This window comes from Gopherus evgoodei, chromosome 7 (assembly GCF_007399415.2).
Source record: "Gopherus evgoodei ecotype Sinaloan lineage chromosome 7, rGopEvg1_v1.p, whole genome shotgun sequence".
Taxonomy (NCBI): Eukaryota; Metazoa; Chordata; order Testudines; family Testudinidae; genus Gopherus; species Gopherus evgoodei.
In genome coordinates this window covers 75,178,956-75,197,733 of record NC_044328.1, presented here as the reverse complement: position 1 = coordinate 75,197,733, position 18,778 = coordinate 75,178,956, and the positions used below count along the sequence as shown (strand labels likewise).

General features: G+C 44.3%; 1 protein-coding gene across 6 annotated transcripts in view; it reads left to right on the top strand.

The window, feature by feature from the left end:
* ZSWIM8 (zinc finger SWIM-type containing 8) overlaps nucleotides 1-18,778 on the top strand; it is a 134,715-nt gene that overhangs the window by 18,320 nt on the left and 97,617 nt on the right. Inside the window, exon 1 of one of the 6 annotated variants that reach the window (XM_030568854.1) lies at nucleotides 18,769-18,773. The exons of the other annotated variants lie outside the window; for them this stretch is intronic. The gene's annotated coding sequence lies outside the window, so the exon portion shown is untranslated. Of the gene's footprint in view, nucleotides 1-18,768; nucleotides 18,774-18,778 lie in introns of those variants that run through there. 6 annotated transcript variants of the gene reach the window in all.

The window sequence follows — 18,778 nt, the reverse complement described above, 5'->3', positions numbered from 1 at the left end:
TGGTGTCCCTAGCCTTTGCTTCCCAGAAGCTGGGAATGAGCGACAGGGAATGGATCATGTGATGATTACCTGTTCGTTCCCTTTGGGGCCCCTGGCATTGTCCAGTGTTGGAAGAAGACAGGATATTGGGCTAGATAGACCTTTGGTCTGACTCATATGGCCATTTTTATGGTCTAAACTTTCTTTAAGACTACAGATTTGACATGAGGACACAGAGCTGCAGTCCAGTGGTGTTAGATGCTTTTATGCCCCTCCCCGCCAATTTGGGGACTGCTTTTCCCTTTTTACTGTCAGGGCAATTGATAACATGAAACAGGTGGATTCTAGAGAAAACTGCATGTAATTACTCCATATTGTTCAAAACCCTTTCTTGTCCCAAATCTATCCCTTTCCTGCCCCCCCAGTCAGGGATGCAATTCAAGAGCGCCTGCTGAGGGAGGAGATCGGTTTCCTGTTGCAATCAGGGACAAGAGAAGGGGTTCCTCATAAACACAAAGGGAGAGGTTTTTTTATTTGCATATTTCTTGATTTTGAAAAAAAATGGTGGCTCTGGCTCCATTTTAGATTTCAGAAAATGAAACAATGTTATAAAAATTTTGTTTCTGCATGTTGTCTCTAGCTTCCATAAGCCCCTTCTCTTTCTCTCCAGGGTTGGCTTGCACCTTTTGGATTTAAAAGATACATATTTCAATAAGACCATGTCATCACAGGTATCTGCATTTTATGGTAGGAGAGAACCGCTTTCAGTACAGAGTCCTATGGTTTAATCGGTCCTTGGCTCCAACAGTATTCTACTCCTGTGGGAATTCTCAGCCAAAAAATTCTGCACACAATATTTTAAAATTCTGCATGTTTTACTGTCAAAATAACACAGTATCATCATGCCAGTTTCAATTATTTGGGTAATTTATTTCAAAATATTTCTCAACAAATATGTCTGTTACAATACAGTCAACAGTAGATTCAGGAAACTTTTTTTGGCATAGGTTTCTTATTAGACATATTAATACGGAACTCTACGTAATTTATTTAAACTACAGTACAGAAGTGTATTTCTCGCACCCCTCAGAAGCAGTGCAAAGGCTTGTGGGAGTTGGGGTAATGGAGGAGCTGAAGGAGAGGGAAGTAATTTCTGGGAAGGAGCCTGGTTGTGAACTTGGAGGATTGTTGGATGTGGGTGGGAGAAGTATGGAACAGGGTTGTGGTGTGTTTTGTTTTTTTTTGGTGTGTGTGTGTGTGTGTGTGTGTGTGTGTGTGTGTGTGTGTGTGTGTGTGTGTGTGTGTGTGTGTGTGTGTGTGTGTGTGAAGGGATTGTTAGAGAGCTTCCACCATGCAGAACATGGTTGATCCCTAGCCTCTCTCATTCAGTCAGGCACATCCACCCCTGTCTTCATGTGTCCCTGCACTCCCACTCAGCCAGTGCCCCCCCACATCCTGTGTATCCTTGCACCCCCCTCGTCCATGTCTCTGCACCCTGCTCTCCTGTCCCAATGGCTGCTATTTGTTCTGACGCCACAGCAGCCCTGGTGAGTGAAAGAAGTAACTGCAGCACCTTTCCAGCAGAATGTATTTTGGGGGAGGGGGAGTATGTGAGGCACATGAATTCTGAGCATGCACAGTGCTGCAGGAGTCTCCCATCAGTAGTATTCACAGAATATCTGTCTTTGGCAGCATATGTGAGGAAGTGGGATTTTTGTATATCCATACCTAGACTATTGGCTAATAAAAGTATTATCAAGGAAGAAAAGATTACATAGGATGTAAAGCAGATATGTTTACTTTTTGCCAGTCTGGATTTATGCATACACTGGGAAAAATCACTGTCCAGCATGGAGGATTCCTTTCATACTGGACTGTACTGGAATTCATGGTGATCATAGCCTTTCTTTCCAAAGAAAGGTTTGTAAAAATAAAATCAACTGTACTTCTGCTCCTGCAGTCTCTACAACAGATGTTATTCCTCTCCCCTTTGATTGATGGGTCTTTCAGCATTGACCACATCAGTGACCATCCCTCTGAATGAAGGAACTACAGCACTGGTTATTTATCAGCTACAAATCAGGCATAGACATTATGCATAAAAAATTCAAAATTCTACAGCAGATGTGAACAACATGAAGTGGTGGATGGAAGCGTCTAAAGGTAGCAGAGTATAGCATTCAGTCTTCCTATGCCATCATTAATAGTTACCAGAGATGTATCTGCTCTGGGATGAGGGACTTATGTGGGTGACAATCTGATAATCAGGGGGCATGGTCACCAGGAGAGAGAAACTTCAGTGGTCTGGAATTGAGAGCAATAAGATGGACTTTAAAATCACTTCTGCCTTGTGTAAGACACTGTGGTTCAAATGATGACAGACAACAAGGCAGCATTATATTATCTAAACAAGCCAGGGGAGAATCCATTCTCTATAGCAGTGTTTTTCAATCCGTGGGTCGCGCCCCAGTACTGAGTCGCGGCACATATGGTCACCTTGCTCGGGTCAGCACTGCAGACAGGGACGTTAAAAGTCCCGTTGGTGATACTGCCCAGCTAAGGCGGGCTAGTGCCTACCTTTTCTGACACCATGCTGTGCCTCAGAAGCGGCCAGCAGCAGCTCAGGCTTCTAGGCAGGGGCCCCCGGGGCTCTGCTCGCTGCCCCTGCCCCAAGTACCGCCTCTGCACTCCCATTGGCTGGTGCCTGCTGGTGAGAGTTGCGTGAAGCTGCTTGTGTGCCTCTACCTAGGATCGGAACTTGCTACTGGCTGCTTCTGGGGCCCAATGCAGCCCGTGGTGCTAGGGCAGGCAGGAAGCCTGCCTCTGCACTCCAGCTGCACTGCTGATTGGGAGCTGCTGGAGCTAAGTCCATGCCCCAATCCCCAGCCCTGAGCCCCCGCAAACCTGGAACCCTTCCTGCACCCCAAACTCCTCATCTCTGGCCGCACCCCTGCCCTAGCCCTGAGCCCCTTCCACACCCCAGACCCCTGATCTCCAGCTCCGTTGGGTTGCGGGCATCAACAGTTTTCCTCAACTGGGTTCCCAGAAAAAAAGTTTGAAAACCACTGCTCTAGAGTTGTGCAGAGAAGTAATGTCTTTATGGAATTGTTGTATAACACACAGGATTCACCTGATAGCAATTCATGTATTAGGGGAACTGAATATGTTAGCAGACCATCTGAGCAAGTCAACATCTCAGATACACAACTGGTTGCTGAAAGAGGAAGTAGTATCACACTTCTTCAACTCGTGAGGAACCCCTACTAGATTTTTTTGTTTTGTTTATGCCTCTAGCATCAACAAGAAGCATCAGAGCATTTGTAAAACTCAGACAACTTTGAGGGTGTCAAAAAAACATGTAGGCATGGGTGATATAGTGTACCTGGACTTTCAGAAAGTCTTTGATAATGTCCCTCACCAAAGGCTTTTAACTAAAGTAAGGAGTTATGGGGAAAAAGGAAAGATCCTCTCATGGAGTTAAAAGGTAGGAAACAAGGAGTAGGAATAAATGGTCAGTTTTCACAGTGCAGAGTAGTATATAGCAGCATCCCCAAAGGATCTGTATTGGGACCAGTGCGTTTCAACATATTCGTAAATGATGTGGAAAAGGAGTTAAACAGCGAGGTGGTGACGTTTTCAGACAATACAAAATTTCTCAAGATAGTTAAGTCCAAAGCTGACTATGAAGAGTTACAAAGGGGATCTCACAAAACTGGGTGACAGTGCAAATAAAATGACAGATGAGATTCAGTGTTGATAAATGCAAAGTAATCTACGTTGGAAAACATAATCTCAACTATACATACAAAATGATGGGGTCTAATTTAGCTGGTACCACTGAAGAGAAAGATTGTGGAATCATTGTGGATAGTTCTTTGAAAACATATCTCAACATGCAACATCAGTCCAAAAAGTTAACTATGTTGGGAATCATTGTGAAAGGGTTTCAGAGTGGTAGCTGCGTTAGTCTGTATTAGCAAAAAACGAAGAGTCCTTGTGGCACCTTAGAGACTGACAAATTTATTTGGGCATAAGCTTTCATGAGCTAGAATCCACTTCATCAGATGCATGGAGTGGAAATTATAGGAAGACGTATAAATACGTGAAAAGATGTGATTTGCCTTACCAAATGTGCTGTCAGTCTAACAAGACAATTCAATTGACAGCAGGATACCAAGGGAGGAAAAATAACTTTTGAAGTTGTAATGAGAATGGCCGATTTCAGACAGTTGAGAAGAAGGTGTGAGTAACAGTAGGGGGAAATTAGTATTGGGGAAATTAGGTTTGGGTTTTGTAATGACTGAACCACTCCCAGTCTTTATTCAGGCCTAATCTGAAAGGGATAAGACAGAAAATATCATGCCACCATATAAATCCATGATATGCACATGCCTTGAATACTGTGTTCTTCACACAACACAGTCAACCTGTGGAACTCATTGCCAGGGGATGTTAAGGTCAAAATTATAACTGGGTTCAGAAAAGAATTAGCTACTTTCATGGAGGGTAGCTTCTATAATGGCATTAGCCAAGATGGTCAGGGTTGCAACCCCATGTCTGCGTGTCCCTAAGCCTCAGACTGGGCTGGGACTGGATGACAGAGGATGAATCATTCTATATTTGCCCTGTTCTGTTTATTTCCTTTGAAGCATTTGGCGCTGGCTGCTGTTGGAGACAGGATAGTGGGCTAGACGGACCATTGGTCCGATCCAGTGTGGCCATTCTTATGTTCTTAAAGATTCTGCTTGTGAGCGGGCAGAGACAAAGACTCAAGATCAGGGATCAAGAGCTTATGTATGCTTTTTGAATGAGGGGAAATGAGGCAAAGACTGTTAAAATAAAACAAGAGAATCCCAGAGTAATTTTGATTGTGCTGTTGTGGGCCAGGTAGCAGTGATATCCAGATTTAGTTCACCTGTCCAGAGCATTGGTTCCCAAACTGTTCTGCCACTTGTGCAGGGAAAGCCTGTGGCGGGCCGGGCTGGTTTGTGTACCTGCCACATCCATGGGTTTGGCCAGTCGCGGCTCTCAGTGGCTGCAGTTCACTGATCCAGGCCAAATGGAGCTGCTGGAAGTGGTGTCCAATACGTCCCTTGTCCTGCGCTGCTTCCAGCAGCTCCCATTGGCCTGTAGCAACGAACCACAGCCACTGGGAGCCACAATCGGCCGAATCCGCAGATGCGGCAGGTACGAAGCCCGGCCCTCCCCGCCAGGGGCTTTCTCTGCACAAGTGGCGGAAAAAGTTTGGGAACCACTGGTCTAGAGGGTTCTACAAACTTTTGCAATTAATATTGGACTTGTTGACACAGGAAAAAAAGAAATTTGTGTACTGTTCAGATCTTTAGTAAATATCTTTAAATAAAACTCAAATATGTGCTCCAGCAGCGTTTTTCATACTTTGCCCCTTATGTAAATTTCAATTATCAATGGAAATATTTTTCATTGGTTTGTGTGTGTATGGTGAAATCAAAGTTTACCGACGTTGACTAATAAAAATTAATCCTTCCAAGCCTACTCAGGATTCTGGAAAGGTGTTAATCTATATCCACCATTCAGGAAATCCTGTACCATCTTGGCATTTAAACATAATGCTTAGGTTCAAACAGATAATTAATTGTCTGTGTAGAGCTGTACTTTGTTCTATTTATCTATTAAAATAGTTGCCTCAATGGCTATTCCTTCAGCAAGGCACATAAGCGAATGAAAAGGGCTAATGGTGGACCCGCCATTGACTGTTTTTCAGAAGGATAAAGTAATTCTCTACACACCCAAGATTCTTACACAAGTAATATCAGCTTTTCTTCTACATCAGTCTATATTATTACTGGTAGTTTTTCCCAAACCTTACACTCAAGAGAGCGAGGCTATATTATGTGCACTAGATGTTAGAAGGGCTTTAGCTCTCTATTTAGATCAATCTCCAAATTCCTCTCATGAAAAGAGGAATAAAGGGAGACCTGTCACTGATCAGACTCTTTCAAGATGGGTTAGACCAGCGGTTCTCAAATTTCATTGCACCGTGACCCCCTTCTGACAACAAAAATTACTATACTACCTCAGGAGGGTGGACTGAAGCCTGAGCCCTGCTGCCCCAGGCGGGGCTGCAGGAGGGCAAGCTGAAGCTCAAGGGCTTCAGCCCCAGGTGAGGGACTTGTAACCTGAGCCCCGCCACCCAGGACTCGCACCCTTGGGCGGTCAGCTTTAACCCTGGACCCCAGCAAGTCTAAACACCAGCTCTGGTGACCCCATTAAACAGGATTGTGACCCGCTTTGGGGTCCTGACCCACAGTTTGAGAACTGCTGGGTTAGACTATGTTTTAAAAAAGCTGACCAGATAATGGATCTCCCTCTTCCTGAGGGAATTAAAGCTCATGCTGCTGGATCAAAGCAGCTTCTGTGGCATTCCCTGGACGTATGCCTTAATAGAAATATGCAGCGCAACAATATGGAGTACAGTCCACACATTTACTATGCATTACTCACTAAACTTAGAAACCTATATCAGATGCAAAATTTGGTGAGGTAGTATTGCAGTCCTTATTAGATTAGGACTCTGTTTCTCCCATCCTGGGTCAGAATTACTGCTTGTTAGCTCATCGTGTGAGTGGGACTATGCAAAGGACACTCAAAGAAATGAAGGTTACTTACCTGTAACTGGAGTCCTTTGAGGTGAATTCTGCATTTACACTCCCCACCCACCTTTCCCTCCTCCTTGGAGTCCTGCTTACCAAAGGAACCAGGGCCTAGGGGAAGGAACTGAATAGCTGGAGTGCCACATCCCCTTTTATGCCTGTGACAGATATGGCAATTTCCTGCAATATCCTTGGGAGACCTTCCTGAATAAATGTAAATGTATTTGGGTCCTTTGTGTTAAATGCAAATATGTATTATTGTGGGCCAGGTTTATTCATAACCTCTCTAGAGGGGAGATGTGATATGAGGCCTGGGAGTTCAAAGGATTATACTGAAAATGTGCCAGACAAGAAATGTACTTTTGGGACAGTAAGTGTTAAGTGGATTTCTTGGGGAATTCATAGGGGACGGTTAATGAAAATTCCCCAATGGTTATGCAAAAGCCATGCTTTTTGAAGCTATGCCCTGAGGAGAAGGTTTTTGCTGGGGACTGGAGATCAAAGGCTGTATAAAGAAATGGATGAACTGCCCAACTGGTGGATCTGGTTCTGAATCTGAGAAAGTGATGAACTTGTAACCTTGGGGGAAAACCCAGTTGTGGGTTTTGAAGGATTGACATCTACTAAAGCCCGAGATTGGAATTAGAGTGACCTCTGGTAAGCTTTTAGCCTGTCTGTAGGTTCTTCTATTGTTTTTAATATGGCTTCTTTGTAATGCTTTTCTTAAGAATAAGTGTGTTTGCCTAGAAAGAGGTGGGTGGTAACTGGTAACTGCGCCAGTTACTCTGTTGATAGCCGTTGGCGAGGAAAGCAAAGCAAAGGTGCTGGTCTGTTCAGGAAGTCTGACTGCTGGGGATAGTAGCAGTATAGGCAGGGAATTCTGCAGCCTGGAAATGTCCCAGTGAGGAGGGAATGATGCGTGGGTCTCCACCAAGGTAAGTAATGGCTGAGAGCTGGAAGAAGTCTGAGAGTGGCTTCCATTGGTAGACCACAGAGGGAAATACAGGTTCAGTAGCCCTGAAACTGTGACCGTACCCTCCCCCGGCATATTCAGCATTTGTTCAGTCACGGAATGGGTGAGGGAGGAAGATCAGCACTCCCACCAACACTGCTAGTAGCTGGAGTTCTGCCATTCAGGTCAAAGCATCCCATGAGTGTGAATAGGCAGAGTTCATCTCAAAGAACTCCGGTTATGGGTAAGTAATCTTCGTTTTCATACTCTCACCCCTTATGTCTTGCTAAACAACTCCTTTTTCTCCTTGGCCAAATATATTTTGGCTTTTTCAGGGCTTGAAAATCATCTTGTCTTTGGCAAATAAGCTTTCCTTAGAGACTTCCACAGAATCTAAGTTTTCATTGAAGAAAAGAAAAAATCAGTTTCTAGGTCTTATGGTTGCTAAGATAATCTTCCAACATGAACGGAGTGTAACCAATGCAGATCAGTTTTGGGTTTGCAGACATGTCTACTGCTTGTGCTTCTGTTCAAAGCTTTTTCTTTTGCAGCTGCTATTCAGAACCCAGTGGGCAGCAGAGAAACGAACAAAAACTGTCAGTTTCAGTCTGCTGTTGCTTGGGAAAGTTCTGAGCAGTAGCCCAGGCAGGCAATGGGTGGTATTCACTGGGGAGGAGGATCCAAAAACAGATTGTGGGAGAGAAGAGAAAGTATATGGCTTGTGTAACATCCAGAAGACCTAGGGAGGTGTAGAATAGCAAAGGCACACACCAGTCACAGCAACCAAAAAGCTGAGGAGTTGGAGGCAGGAACTAATGGAGAAATTTTCCTTCTCTTATAGTAGCTGATCTGGGTTAGGAAGGAGGTTTCAAATATATCCTACACCTACTAGTCAGGTTGATTGGAACCTCCAGGCAGAGTCCATAGGCAGCACCCTAGTAGGAGTCTCAGCACCCTTCCTGTCAGTAACAGTTGATTGGAAAGATAAGCTTCTCACCATTTTTTTGTTTTGTTTTTTTGTTTTGTTTTGTTTTTGCTAGTTGGTTTGGTTCTCTTATATTTAGTTGTTTAGAAAGTTCTTCAAATGCTGTGTAGGCAGTTGGTAGTAAGGCAGATGGGTGAATGAGTAGGAAGAGGGAAAGACTAGGTTAGACAAGTCAAGTGTTGCTAACTATTTGCACTGGGTGGTTTAAGTTCCGTATTGCTTAAAAGTTGTACCATAGCAGTAGGTTCTGTGTATCTTTGAACAAATGGCATTGTTAAAAAACAAATTTCAGAACAAATTTCCATTCCAAGCAGTTCTCATCTCACAATGAAATTATAAAATTTGCAGCTTCTGTTTCTGTCACACTTTCTCCAAGTTCTGTGGCTCATGTTACCTGCATCGAACTGTATTTGTCCTTAAGCTGTTCAGTAAGCACAAAAATGAATACTGTGCTTTTGACATCCAACTGGATCCTTGAGCAGGTGTGTGTGTGGTAGGGGAGGGAGGTTCTCCTCTTCCTGCCCCGATGCATAGTCAGTGCACAAGCTTGAATTGGTGTTGTTACAGGTTGATCCAAATTAGACCCTAATTGAAGAGCGATAGAGTTTGAATGACTGTAATTTCCAGTCAAATGTTTGTGGGATGCTTTGATTACTGATGAAAAGAGTTGGGTAACCATTTGGCATTTTAAATGCCATGATATTGCTGTTGGTGAGTTAATTATAATCAGCAACTGCAGCGATGGACTGAAATTGGAATTTTATGAAAACCTAATACCTTGAAAAGTCCTAGAGGGTGTGACTCAATAATTTTGTCTTTTCAGTTGTTGCAGCAAATTATATGGAACTGTGTTCCACATTACCTGATATGTGGGTCAATATATTCTGAGGTGGTGGAGGCTATAAATCTGTTGAAAGGACCTTTTCCGGAGTCCCAGGGAAGCCGCACTGAGGTTACTCAATTAGGGTAAACTGCAAAGAATGGGGCAGACAATTCTCAAAGCTGGTGGATATTCCAATACTCAGATTTACCAAGTCAGCACAAAACAGCTTCTATAATACCTTACTGTTTACCCAGAAGACAACTTGTAGTTCCCTTAATGTAGCCCAGCCTCAGACCTCCACCTAGCCACCCAGGTCAAATATGATGAGAATTACTGAAAATCTCATTCATCATATAAGAAAGTTCTACCAATCCCAAAGGATCAGACACATTACCTCCCAGGTTAATGAATATTTCAGATCTTACTCAAATACACACTTACAGCCAATTCTTATTTAAACTAAAATTTATTTAAAAAGAGAATTGGTTAAAAGATCAGTATACATACAGGACATGAGTACAGCTCTGAGATCAGATTCACAATAGAGATGGTGAGCTTTGTAGTTGCAAAGAGTTCTTTCAGAATTAGTCCATGAGTTATAGTCCAATGTTCATATTCAGGGTGATCCAGATGGGACTGGCGATCTCAGTCTTACGACTTAACTTTCCCCTGCATGAAGCATCAGGCTGATCTGAGATGAAAAGGATCAGGACCTGAGGGTTTTTATACAGTTCCAGGCCTCCTTTTGACAGCTAGGAGTCCTTTAGCGACAATATGCAATCATGGAGACTTCGAAGTAGACCTATTTCCTAAGCATCACCAGTAATTAGCTACAGGGATTAACATAATGCAATTGCTTGTTTTCCACCATTCATGGGTGATTTGCTATATATTTCAAAGACAGATGAATACAGTGATCTCTGTGTTTACAGTTCATTTAAATGGTAATATTTCCGTTTGATCTCTGAATTAACAGAATACAGCCTAGACAGGGACTATTGAATTGCACCCAAAGCAGGTCTGTACAAAGGTCAGCTAAGCTGCTTATTCCTCCAAGGACAGGGGCAGTTTGATTTCTCTGGCAGGTGGTGAGCAACAAGTGTTTGAAGGACTTCCTGCATAAATGTAAGAGGGTTCTCCGTGAAGCAGTTGGAGAAAAGTTTGGAAAGCCACACCCCTGAGTGATGCAGTTATACCAACCTAACTCCTGGTGTGGACAGAGCTATGTCATTGGGAGGGATTCTCCTATTGACATAGCTACTGCCTCTCAGGGAGGTGGAGTACCTAAGCCGGCAGGAGAAGCCCGTTGGCGTAGGTAGCATCTTCACTAAGTTGACAAGCCATAATATGTTGCAGAGGTCTTGGGAAAGTCCTTCCATCTGACAGAGCAAATGTCACCGCCTATATTTGACCAACATCTCATAAAGCTGTTGTGCTTTCTTTATCTTGTCTTTCCCTCCTTACAAATGTTAAAGGTGTGCTTGTGATTAGCTTTTCTTCCATTACAGCCTTTTGGGAAGGTGTGTGTTTCACACCTTCCCTGACTTTCCCTTAAAAGCTGCTATACCAATTCCCTTTCTATTGTCCCACTCTCTATCTTTTTCTTTAAACCCCCCGTTGGATCATGGAGGAGGAATCTGCTGTACCTTTGTGACATCAGGTAATGAATACTGGGAGTTGCATAAGTGTCCTGTCCTACACACAATAAAATTGAATTGCTGGCTTAATGTAGGGCTGGTAGAAGGTTCTGCATTGACAGCCTGGGAAACTGGTGTCTACAGCAATCCCACAGGTAGTGGCAGTGCAAGCTTCCCTGCATCTCTGCCAGTGTGCTGCAACCCTGAACTGGAACGGCGATAACTAATTTTCCATGGTCCACTCGTTTTTTGATATGTCTGGTAAGGCTATCAATAACATTGCTAATTATGAGTGGGTTTTGTGACACCTCTACAGGCCTGGAGCCAGATTTTTAAAGGCTTTTAAAGCTCCTAAAGATGTAGATAGGGGCCTAGTGGGATTTTAGATGTGCCTAGACACCTACTTACCACTGACTTTAATGGTAATTAGGCACCTAGACTCTTTTGGAAATCCCACTGGGTCCCATCTGCATCTTTTAGACACCAAAATACCTTAAATTCTGTCTCTTAGACCTCCAATTCACGTTCCATTGGTCACCAAGCCGTCAAGAGATGGTATCTGCTTTTGGTTACTGATCTGGGCTGGAGTTGAACTTTTGACTTGGAGGTGAAAGTCCTCATATACAGTTACCTCAGTCATCCATTTAAACAGTCTCCCTCCAAACTATCATGATAAATTAGCCTCCGTGACTCATTCATTCAGTAATAAAGCACTTCAGTGTTCGCCATCACATTTGTTTGGTGGTAAGTGATACTACAGTGGGATTTACGCATGAGGAAGAATCTGGTTAGAGATTAATTGTGCACACAACTCTTGATAACAGGCACTGATGGGAAAAGAAATACAATAAAAGTATAAGCTGCATGGTATTTGGTAAGGCTGTCTAATGCGCCGGAGATGGCAGGGGTTTTCCATAGGAACAGATACCAGGTCAGAAGTGGAGTCTGATTTTTCTGGTTTGGGTTCCACCATTTATTTTACCTATGTTTGGAAAACACTTGGCTCTTCTCTGCCATTGATACAGCTTTGGAACAGGGATAATGTTACACATGAGCATGAGTAGCTAATTTTATGTGATCTGTGGCCTCAGTGTATATTGTATGGGGGAGCACAAATAACTGGCAGCACTGAGTATTCCTATAAGAGAACAGCAGCTGTTTGTTCTCTATGCTCTGAATACACAATATCAAGGTTATGCAGCACACGTTCTGCAAGGAGAGAAAGTAAGATTAGCAGTGCAATGAAAATGACTAGCTTGAAGCAGATCTGCTTCATTGGATGTAGAGTTATTCAGAATGCAATCTGCTCAGTTTATCATGCAGGCTTGGCCTGGCCAGCTCTGGCACAAGTACTGATTGGTAGCACTGTCTGGCTTACAAAAACTGCAGTTCATTTTAGGATCCTAACAGCTGGGGTACTTGCCACTGCTGCTCTTTTTCTGAAATGAACCCTTGCGGGGATGGGATTGAAAAAAAAAAAGTGCTCTTGGATTGATCTTCTCTGGAGAACCCGGACAAGTTGTGGATGCCTTGTTTTTTGCTGATGCAGAGAGAGTAGCACATTCAGATCTCAATCATGCTGAGATTTGACTGGATGAAAGAGAGGCAAGGAAACAGCTTCTTGATATTTAGCTCTCTGGGTTTTGAGCTCGTGCAGAGACAAATTGATCTCATCTGGTGTGCCTAGATCACTCAGAAGGCATTAGTAGAATACTAGACACTGAGAACTAGGCTGTTAGCACAGACACAGCACAGAAGATTGACTTTCCTTGGCAAGATTGGCTGGGAGAGGCAGTAGAGTTAAATGGGAAATGTGAGTTGTACTCCTTCCTTCTTGCTTGAGATTGGACTTGTGTTTGGAGAAGTTTATGTTGCCTCAGAGCTAAGGTCCCCTGAAGTTACTTTGTACATGTGTGTAGAGTCAGCTACTGGAGTATGCACATTGGGAAAAATAATCCCAACTACATATATATAATGTTGAGGTCTGTACCATGCAATAAAGAGATCTTGGAGTGATCGTGGATAGTTCTCTGAAAACTTCAGCTCAATGAGCAGCAGCGGTCAAAAAGCCTAACAGAATGGTAGGAACTATTAGGAAGGGAATAGATAATAGGACAGAAACTCATAATGCTACTATATAATCCATAATATGCCCACAACTTGAATATGGGGTGCAGTTCTGATCACCCTGTCTCAGAAGGGATATCAGTGGAATTGGAGGAGATTCAGACAAGGGCAGCAAAGATGATCAAGGGTATGGAATGACTTTTATACGAGAAGAGACTAAAAAGATTAGGGCTGTTCGCCTTAGAAAAGAGACGATTAAGGGCAATACGATAGAGGTCTACAGAATCATGAAAGGTGTGGAAAAAGTGAAGAGAAGTGTTACTTACCTTTTCCCATGATACAAAAACTAGCAGTTACCTGATGAAAATAATAGGCAGTGGGTTTAATACAAATGAGGGAGTACTTTTCCACACAATTAACGTATGGAACTCATTGTCATCAGATGATGTGATGTCCAAAATTATAACTGGGTTAAAAAAGAACTAGATAAGCCCATGAAGGATAGATCCATCAATGGTAATTGGCCAAGATCATCAGGGATGTAACCTCATGGTTGGGTTGGTCCTAAACCTCTGACTGCCAGAAGCCAGGAGGTGAGGATGGAGGTGGATCTCTTACAAATTGCCCTGGTACTGGCCACTGTCAGAGATAGGATACTGGGCTAGATGGGCCATTGGTCTGATGTAGTATGGCAATTCTTATGTTCTTAAATAAAATTGTGCACTGTGTTTTTCTCACTAAGCCAGTACCTTTTTCTGGGAGTTGAGTTGAATAATGGAGGAATGTGCTAGGCTTCATGTCCTGGAATTAAGAACTTGCAGGAGCTGGCTCTCTCTCCCTTTTCCTAACGTGTTTGCAGTTATAAAATGTAACATGGAATGGATGAAGGGGAGCGGACACCTCCCAGTGATATCAGTGGGTCGCTTCTGCTTATGCAGAGGTGAATCTGGCCCCTTGTTTTTAGGATTTCATATTGTATATGACGAAGGGATGATTGTTTTGAACGACTTGCCACTGAAATGTTCATTGCTGATGCTGGAAATAGAAGTGGGAGAAAGGGCAACCCCCTTACTCCCTAGACGCACTGCTTCCAAACACACCCATTGGCAGGTGTGCTCACTCTCGCACATACTGGTGATTGATCTCTTGAAGATATACTCTTGTATTACTGTACCAATAGATGCTGCAGAAGAATGTGGCAACCTTTCTTTTCTGGTCTATGGGTAGTCAGGAGACCTGGGACCCCAGAATTGCCCACTGTGCTCCCATTAGTACTTTTAGTTAATTTGTGATATCTCCACCTTTTTGATTATACCATGGCTACTGTGCTGGCTGTTTGTGCTGGAAGGGCAGGTATGGCAGCTCTTCTTAGTTTAGTGGATAGTAGAATACTACTGTACTACCAATCAGGAGGGTAGATTCTTGGTTCCCAGGCTGTTTTAAATCTCTGGTATTGCATATGTGTAGCATGGCGAGCTTCAAATTGATGTATCTGGCAGCCGAGTATTCTCTCTCCAACGCTCAGCCAGGCACTGAATTTGTTGCCTCGGGGCTCTTATGTGGGCATGAGGCTGTGAAAAACTCCAAGAGTCTAGTAAAGAAACATTCTGAACTCTTCTCCAAAGGAACCCTTTTCTTACAAATGTGCCTAAAATTCAGAAGAAGCAGACGCTGTTCTTATTGTAAGTCTGCTGTCCATACTATAAAAGAAACATCACCTATGTCCAGCTTGAGTACTCTTTTCAAGACTGTTTTAGTCTTAAAAAGTAGGAGAGCTGTGGTGGTGGTGGGGGTTGGAACTAGAGGGTCTCAAAGGAAGCTTTTATGCAGTTTGGTCGTGACTGTTTTACACAAGAACTGAAGGTTTTTGCTGTGGGCAGCAGAGGAACAGGAATAGAGGGGAACTGGCATAGAAGCAGAGATGGGATTTGATGAATGTTAGCAGCTATTTTAAGCAAAGCTGCAGTCAGGGGTCTAACACAATGTCCTATTGATCCTACTTCTACTCTCCAGCTCAGTGTGTAAAGAGGCAAGTGTTAAACTATTTTATTTCTCACTAGTCAACCACTCTTAGATGCCAGCCCCTGATTATCTGGTATCTTTTTCCCTGCACCAGGATCCTGTTACCTAATGAAGTGCTCTGATAGGCATTCTGCTGCCGAGTGTGATATTGATTGGACCTTGCTAATGGGGGTGCTCTGGTGGATTTGTTTTAAGCCCCGCCAGCTATCTCGTTGGAGAAGTTTTCTGAAGTCTCTTTTCTCTTTAAAGATAAAACTTTCACTACTCAACCATGTTTATGTTTGATGGGTTCGCAGAAGCCTGCCTCTTTCAAACGTGCCCACTCCACCTCTTCAGAGCTGCTAACGTGTTGGGGGAGGGAGAGACTTTGGAAACCGTACTACCTAAGAACAGTTCTGTAAATCTATATGTGGCAATGGCCAACAGCAGTTTTTGTAGTTAAGATATTCAATATCCATTTGTAATCATCCTCTTTCAGTTGGTCATTACTTTCTCAAACCAGTTCCTTTTGGGCTTATGTTTCCATGCTTAGCACAAAGGTTCTTTTTTAAAGTTGAGCAAACTTAGCCTAACCATTTTTTTTAGTTAAGTGCTCAGGGAAAAAACAAACACCCTATAAAGGTGATCAGAAATGTTGTGCTTTCATAACTTAGATGGCCAAAACTGGAAACTTCAAACTTGGCTGATTTGTGCCTATTGATACTTAAAAAATTTATCCAAACTCTCCCCAGTTTTCTTAAGTATTTTTAAAGTTGTGTGTTTAAAACCTGAAACTTTTTATGTTTGTGAAGTACAAGGAAATGAATAGTCCTACTCAGTTTTTGGGTGCATTTTCAAGAGTTGCCAGAGGAGAAACCTTACTTGTTGCCTCAAAAAATCAGATAGTTCCTAAACTCAAAACCAGACAGGGCATATGTACACCACAGGCTTAAGTAGACTTAAGTCAATATCCAGCTGCCGCAGTAATTAAGTCAGTAGTGCATGTCTGCACCACAATTCTTGTATGTGTGGAGCACATCCTCACTAGCAGCACGTGCATCGATGCTGAGAGAACTGCACCATGGGTAGCTATCCCATAGTGCAACTCACTGCAGGGGATTTTGGGAATGGCTTGCAATGCCTCATGGGACCAAAACATTTTCTCAGGGGAGAGTGGGAACATGGCTTCAACGTCCCATGATGCAGTTTTCTTCCCCCACTTCCTGATTTCAACTGCAACCCATCATATTTTGTGCCATTTTTAAAAGGCTGGCATAGCCATGAGTACGCCATTTCCTGAGAAGCATGGATCCCACTCAGCTGTGCACTATTATTGTGAGCATTAAAAACACCACGTGCCTTATCCTACAATTCCCAGTTGTTGCTGGCAGTTGTGCAGCATCTGATTCTGGTCCTGAGAAACAAGCACTTACTGGTGGGATTGTATTATTATGCAGTTGTGGGATGACGAGCAGTGGTTGAACTTTTGTGTGTGGCCACTTTCCAGGAACTATGTGCAGAGCTCTCCCCAGCCCTGCGGTGCAGTGACACTAAAATGAGACCCACTCTGACAGTGGAGAAGTGAGTGGCCATCACTTTGTGGAAGCTTGCAATGCCAGACTGCTACCAATCAGAAGGGAAAAAATTTGGAGCTGTGTGGACTGTTGTGATCCAAGTATGCTGAGCCACTAATCACCTTTTGCTAAGAAGGATAGTGACTCTTGACAATGTGCAGGAAATACCTGATAGTTTTGGCGTGATGGAGTTCCCTAACTGCAGTGAGGTGATAGAAGGAATACATACCCCTGTGTAATGGTCCTCACTCAGGTTCTGGTTGGGAAGCTTGGCCTAGTGGTCACAACCATAAGCCTGGACTGCCAAGGGTTTTGTGGGGAGGGAAGCCTGGGCCCCCTACTCCACTGGGCCCCTGCCCAGGGCCCTTTGGGCTACCAGTAATCTGGCAACCAAGGCCGCTTAAGGCTGTCCTCCCTCGGTCTCTCTCTTCCTCTCATCTCCCCCCCAGGGGTCAGCTCAGTCCAAAGCCTTTGCCTGGTGGGAAAACCTAAATGAAAAGAAGTAAAAGAGAATTACCAATGTTCAAGGCACAGGATACTTCCCTCTCTGGTTGTCTCTTGGGTGGGTCCTCCCTTCCCTCAAGGAGGGCCTCTTCTGCTTTGCTGAAGCTGTGGGCTGCTGGTCAGCTCACCTCCATCTCTGCCACCCAAATGAGCTACTTCCCTGCCTTTTAATTCCTCCAGCAGATGGAGCATTTACTGCAAGTGATCCCTTAGCCTCTTGTTGCTCAGGGTGTGATGGGGTATACAAACCCCTCCCTATCTTGATACCAGGCGGCCTTGCTGAACGGGATGCTTTTCAATGGTATTGCAAGCACTGGTGGATCACTGGGGGCATTTTACCGACATCAACGTGGGATGGTCAGGGAAGGTACATGATGTCCACATCTTTGAGAGCGCAGGTCTGTTCAGAAAGTTGAAAGTGGGGATTTTCTTTACGGAATGCAAAATTACCATTATTGACGTTGAAATCCCAATAGTGATGGGAGACCCAGCCATACACCTGGATAGCAGCAAGGAACAGTTCAACAATAAGCTGAGCAGGTGCAGAATGGTGGATGAATGTGCCTTTGGCTGTTTAAAGGGTTGCTGGTGCAGTTTGCTTACTATGTTAGACCTCAGTGAAAGCAGTGTCCCCATGGTTATAGCTGCCTGCTATGTGCGCCAAAATATCTGTGAGGCAATGGGGGAGAAGTTTCCACGGGGTGGGACATGGAGGCTAATAGGTTGTCTCCTAATTTTGAACAGCCAGATATCAGGATAATAAGAAGAGCATTTGGAGCACTCCTTCTCAGGGAGGCTTTGAACACCCGATTTAGTAATGACCCACAGTAATGTATGCTGCTTCTTGAGTTGTGCCTTCCCATACTGTGAACCTTGCTGTGATCCTGGGTTTCTGTCTCCAGCAAATTCCCTCCAGTGTCTCAATTTCCCAGTTGTCACGGACTCACAGATTGTGCTCACTCTTGGCCCTGTGTGGTCCATGAGGGGTGCCCCTTTCAGTGAGACAGCCATTCTCGGGGGTCCACTCTCTCTCGGGGTTAGGCTCCTCCACTTCTCTGAGTCTTAGCACACCTGTTTCTCACCGTGGGCCCCCTCAGGGAGTCCACTCGCTCTGGACCCCTGGGGCCTCCACCCCCCAAAGGGGTTGATGCAATCCTGTTCTCTAGACCGGAGTGACTCTCAGCCAGCGTAAAACAGGAGAATTTATTGAGCATTGAACACAGCACAGGAAACTCTCAGGGCCTCAGGCCTGGCCTCCCTTATCACAGCACATCCGATCTCCCTTGCATCCAGGTGGGATCTGCTCCCCCTCTCCAGCCTAGAGCCCCCCTGCTTCCCAGCTGGGCATCTGATATCACCTCCCCCAAGCACCGCCTCTGTCCATTGTCTTCTCTCCAGGTAAACAGGGTTGTAAACCAAGTCACCTGGGCCTCCTCTCTTCCTTTCTGTTCTCTGGCTCGTTCTGGCTGAAACCTGCTGGTTAGGTTACAGGGTCCTCTCTTCACAGCCCATTGTCCTCCTACTGGCCAGAACTGGCTGCGACTCTGGGTCGCCAGGTCACCAGTCACTGGGGTATCCATTCTCCAGGCCATTGGCCGGGGTCCCAAGTTCCCTCACTGGTCCT